The 5,300-nt window shown below is 37.0% G+C and overlaps 1 pseudogene across 1 annotated transcript; it reads left to right on the top strand.

Annotated features, from left to right (window-relative positions):
• Positions 1 to 730: 730 nt before the first annotated feature.
• Positions 731 to 4,206, top strand: LOC149511123 (putative disease resistance protein At1g61300 pseudogene; annotated as a pseudogene). Its single transcript, XR_016334190.1, has 2 exons — positions 731 to 3,653; positions 3,764 to 4,206. The product of XR_016334190.1 is annotated as a putative disease resistance protein At1g61300 pseudogene (transcript).
• The last annotated feature ends 1,094 nt before the right edge of the window (positions 4,207 to 5,300 follow it).

The raw sequence follows: 5,300 nt of genomic DNA, 5'->3' as shown, positions 1-5,300 counted from the left end.
TAATAATATAAATATTTTCATTTTGATTACGAAAAGGATCAAAATTGTCAAATTAACTATCATTTTTGTTCAATTTTGTCTTCAGTAATACTACAATTATATATGATGTTTTTCTTTTCAAGATTTGTCTCTATTTCTTTCTTGGTTTAATTAGCTTGAATTGCATTTTTATTTACCTTATTGTTTTTAATATGACATTGTCCAAAACTTAATCTATTGCTTAATTGTTTGTTATTGATTTAATTTTTTTATTAAAATAATACAAATATAAAATCAACCATAAGTAGAAAATTATTTTCACGTACGGTTCATGCTTTTATATAGTTCCAAGAGTTTTTTTAAGATCAAAATTATTAAATTTTAGTCATAATGCATTTTTTATATGTAAGTGGTAAAAGTATATACTTACCAAAAATTTTTTTAAATAAAGTTGGGATCATGACTTATTATCTTTATAAACTTTATACTAATTATGGTACTCAATTCATATCTTGATATAAATATGGTAAATAATTTTATTACAAAATCTTGTTAAAATTTTATTATAGTTACACATTGATCTCTATTTTTTTAAAAATTTATTTAACATCAAAATTTTTATTCTTATATAAAAATTATTAGTTATATTATATATATATATATATATATTTCATCCTCTAACTCAATATATATATATATAAATGATATATATATATATATATATATATATATATATCATTTATCCTCCACCTTTAATCATATCTCATTTCCACCTCCTATTCCATATCCCTCCTCTCTATGTATACATACATGTGTGTGTGAGATTTAGACCAAGCTCAATCTTCGCTGCAGGCTAGATCTTTTGATTCGTTTTTCTTCCTGAAACCGCCTCTTAATTATCTGCTATGGAAATTGCAAGCCTAGTCTTACAGGCAATCTCTTGTTTCCGGGATTGCAGCGAAGGAAACGGAAAGTACTGTATCCCGATCTGTCATTCCGAAAGACTTAAAAGATCTTTGAAAAGAGACACAAAACGGCTTAAGGAGCGAAGGAACGATGTGAAGGCAAAAGTAGAAATTGCTAAGCGGCAACAAATGCGGGTTAGGGAGGAAGTCGAAGGATGGTTGGAGGAAGTCGAAGGATGGTTGGGGGAAGTAGAAGAACCAGAAGCTGGACTTGACATGGCTTTGAGGGAAGAAAAGGAGACTCAGCAAAGATGTTTCTGCAACTTTTCTCCCAAAAGATTGAAGTCTCGTTACAACCTTGGGAAGCAGGTATTAGAAAAATTGAAAGCTACTTCTGTGTTGGTAAGCCGGGGAAATTTTGGTGAAGTGGCTGACATGTTGCCCCCGCCCTTGGTGGAAGAAATGCCCCTCGAGGACACTGTGGGCATGGATTCTAGTTTCAGGGAGGTTTGGAGCTACCTTTGGGATCAAGGGGTGGGAATCATTGGTATATATGGTATGGGGGGTGTGGGCAAAACCACCCTCTTGATTAAAATCAACAATGAACTAATTGGCAGTGTTGGTCAACATTTTGATGTGGTGATTTGGGCCGAGGTGTCCAGGGATCTAAACATGGAAAAGGTGCAGGATCAAATTGGCAGAAAACTAGGCTTCCCTGATGACAGATGGAGTAGCATGAGCCAACGAGATAAAACCAATTCCATCTTGCGTGTGTTGAAAACGAAAAGATTTGTGCTACTGTTAGATGATGTGTGGGAGCATTTTAATCTTTTAGAAGCTGGGGTACCACTTCCAAGTAAAGAAAACAAGGCCAAAGTAGTACTCACCACACGTCAAGAGGATGTGTGCAATCTCATGCAAGCACAAAGGAAGTTCAAAGTGAATTGTTTAGCGTGGAGGGAAGCATGGGAATTGTTTCAAAGCAAGGTGGGAGAAGAAGTCCTACAGTCGGACCCAGACATACCCAAAGTAGCAGAAACGATTGTAAAAGAATGTTGCGGTTTGCCGCTTGCACTCATCACTGTTGGGCTAGCCATGCGTAGCAGAAGAACCATTGAAGAATGGCGTCATGCGGCCACCACGTTGAGGAAATCTGCTGCTGAATTCACTAGTATGGAGAAAAAGGTACTTTCTCTACTAAAGTTCAGCTTTGATAGCTTACCAGATGATACTACTAAATCTTGCTTCTTGTATTGCGCACTGTATCCTGAAGATTTTTACCTGGATAAAATGAATCTTATAAATGCTTGGGCTGGAGAAGGTTTTTTTGATCAAAGTGACGTTCTATCTGAAGCTTACAATAAGGGGCGCCATATTATAGGGACCTTAATGCTGGCATGCTTGTTGGAAAGTGGTGAACGCATCGGAGATAATTACATTAAAATGCATGACATGATCCGAGACATGGCACTGTGGGTAATTTCAGATAAGGGAGCTACGAAGGGGAAGTTTTTGGTGCAAGTGGATGTCAAATTGACCAAAGCACCTGCAATCTTAGAGTGGGAAAAGGCTGGAAGAATATCACTCATGAACAATTATATTGATCAACTAACAGCAACACCTAGGTGCCCCAATCTGTTGACTTTGAATCTTCGATGTAATGCTTTGAAAATGATATCAGATAGCTTCTTTGATTTTATGCCTTCTCTTAAACTGCTAGACCTATCTCACAATAAAAGTTTAGAAGAGTTGCCCATAAGCTTTTTTGAGTTGGTCTCCTTGCAACATCTTGACCTTTCTTTTACAGGGGTTAGAGTGTTGTCTCTGAAGTTCAGGAAGTTAACGAAGCTGAAATTTTTATATATGAATAATATGGAAAACCTTCAGATTCTTCGACAACAGGTTCTATCAAAACTCTCACTGTTGCAAAGATTGGACTTGTTCCATTCTGGTATCTCAGATCAACTAGAGGACTGTAATGTCTTTTCTGGTGGTAATGAACTGTTGATGGAGGAACTGGACTGCTTACCGAACGTGCAAGCCTTAAGTTTCACTGTGAAAAGCGAACATGCGCTGCAAAAATTTTTGAGGTCAGACAAATTACAGAACTGCACATATGGCCTAGACATTGAGTTGTGCAGAGGCACTGCTATTCTGAGACTTCCAAAAGATATGAGATTATCATGGTTTCAAATCGGTAATTGCAGTGATTTGGAAGAATTGGCTATTGACTGGTTGGAGGAGGAGGAGGAGGAGGAGCAAGAAATGGTGCCTGACAATCCATGCAACAACAGGAAGTTGAGGGCGAGATGTTTTATTCGACTTGGTTCCCTCATAATCAATAAGTGTAAAGTTCTTCTGCATTTGAATTGGCTTATTTGGGTCCCAAACCTCAAATCCCTAAAAATTGCAAATTGTGAAGCAATGAAAAAACTTATAAGCGATGGTGATGGAGTTGAAAAAACAGAGGAAAGTTTGGTTTTCTGCCATCTTCAGACGTTACATCTTCATGATCTACCCCAACTGGGGAGCATTTGTAGTCATCCCTTGTCCTTTCTGTCTCTGCGTCAAATCCATGTGTTTGACTGCCCAAAACTCAAGAAACTCCCATTTCATGCCAACAGCGCCAAGGACAAACTATATATTATTTCAGGACAGGAAGCATGGTGGAATGGACTACAATGGGAAGACATGACCCTAAAATCTACTTTCTCCCCTTTCTTCTGCAACACTGATGCTCCAGCTGGACCATAATTTGATAGTTGGGAGGTACTAGACAGCTAATAAAAATTTGCCTTTTTCTATTTTTTGTAGTTCAACTGTTCCTTAATCTGAATTCTGAATAAATTGCACTTCAAGTATATATGCTTTTTATGTAGGTATGATCAATAATGGCTTTGTTGAAGTGATCCATGATTTGGTGCATGGAAAAATAAAGAGTTTGGATGGGAGCTTTTCAACTAATCATAATTGAAGTCCATAATGCATATACACAGCTGCTCATTCCCTTAGGCTTGGAAGCAATTTGCTTTAAGTTGACTGGAGAGTTAAGGATAATTATTTTCTGTTGTTTGATCAGTGCGTCCTACAATAATTCCTTCAACCTGCTGTGTTTGGACCGTAGTTCTAGTTTGCATCTGTTAATTACTTGTTTACAGGGAGTGGTGTAATGGCCTGATCTGTCAGCTTGGATCTGTCTTAAAAGTATTTCTATGGGTTTTGAGGATGGTGTTGGCTTCTTTCCATTTAGTTAACTTTGTTGTGTTGTAATTTTCTGTATCCAGAATAAATAATTCCATATCATCTTGAATTATTTTTTTGAAAAAATAAGTCAGTTGAAAATTTAAATGGAAATAAATATAATTAATGCATTTAAATATTTAAAATTTATATGAAATCAAAACAATTAAATGCAGAATAGTGACTATTGATTAAGATTTCCTCTATGTCAAACAAATTGACCATTTACATTGGATTATTTCTTTTTTAATCAAAAGCTTTGATTTTTACAATAAGAATATAAGATGTTCAAAATTTTTGGCAATAATTCTTGTTGATTATTATTGTCTTCTATTTAGAAATTTTAAACAGGCCTGAATTAGTGGCAGAAATCAGCTGTAATTCCCAACTTCAAAAACGTTTCTTTTTTATCTACAAATGCATCATCTCTGAAACCTGGAAACCTAGAAATGGTGGTATTTTATTCAGTTTCATGATCAAGAAAATAACACAAAACTTGTTCCAAGTCCTTGAATTTTCACGCACGTACAGTTCTATTTTGATTATTAAGGGTGAGTGAGAGAAGCTATGGAGAGAATTAGTTTGACAAGAGTTTTATGATGTCAATTATGCTTGTGCTAGCTGTGGCACTGGAAGAAGATTTTCCAGGCCTCGATAATGCTGCTGAAAATATTCTTCCTTTCGATGCTGCCATTGCCATGCCTCCTGAAACCCCACTATCTCGAGGAGCCCTTCGCCCTCAGCAATCCCTTTGGCTCCAGGTTTGGCCCCAGATCAGTCCCCTTCAACCCCAGCAACCCCTTTGGCACCGTACACGTAACACTCCTTCGGCACCAACAACACCTTTACCCCGTCATCGCCCCACCTCCAACAACCCTATTGCATCCCAACATACCCTTCGCCTCCATCAACCCCTTTATTACCTCCTGAAACTCCCTTGCCTCCCACAATCCCTATGCCTTCAGAAGGCATGACTTGTGAGTACAAGTGTGTTATAAATTGTTCTAAACATATCATTGAATTCCTCAATAAGATATGTTTCAAAATCTGCAATCTTAAATGCAAGATCACTCAATCAGAGTTGATCTACAATTGTACTAATAATTGTACTCAATCCATGCCAGCCAGTCTTGCCTCCGGTACGAAAACTTCCCTACCTCTTTAATCAATTGTCTC

This window comes from Durio zibethinus, chromosome 26 (genome assembly GCF_047325235.1).
Source record: "Durio zibethinus cultivar Kanyao isolate XHJ-2024 chromosome 26, ASM4732523v1, whole genome shotgun sequence".
NCBI classification, from domain to species: Eukaryota; Viridiplantae; Streptophyta; class Magnoliopsida; order Malvales; family Malvaceae; genus Durio; species Durio zibethinus.
The sequence above is the reverse complement of the archived record's forward strand: the minus strand, read 5'-3'. Positions and strand labels throughout refer to the sequence as shown.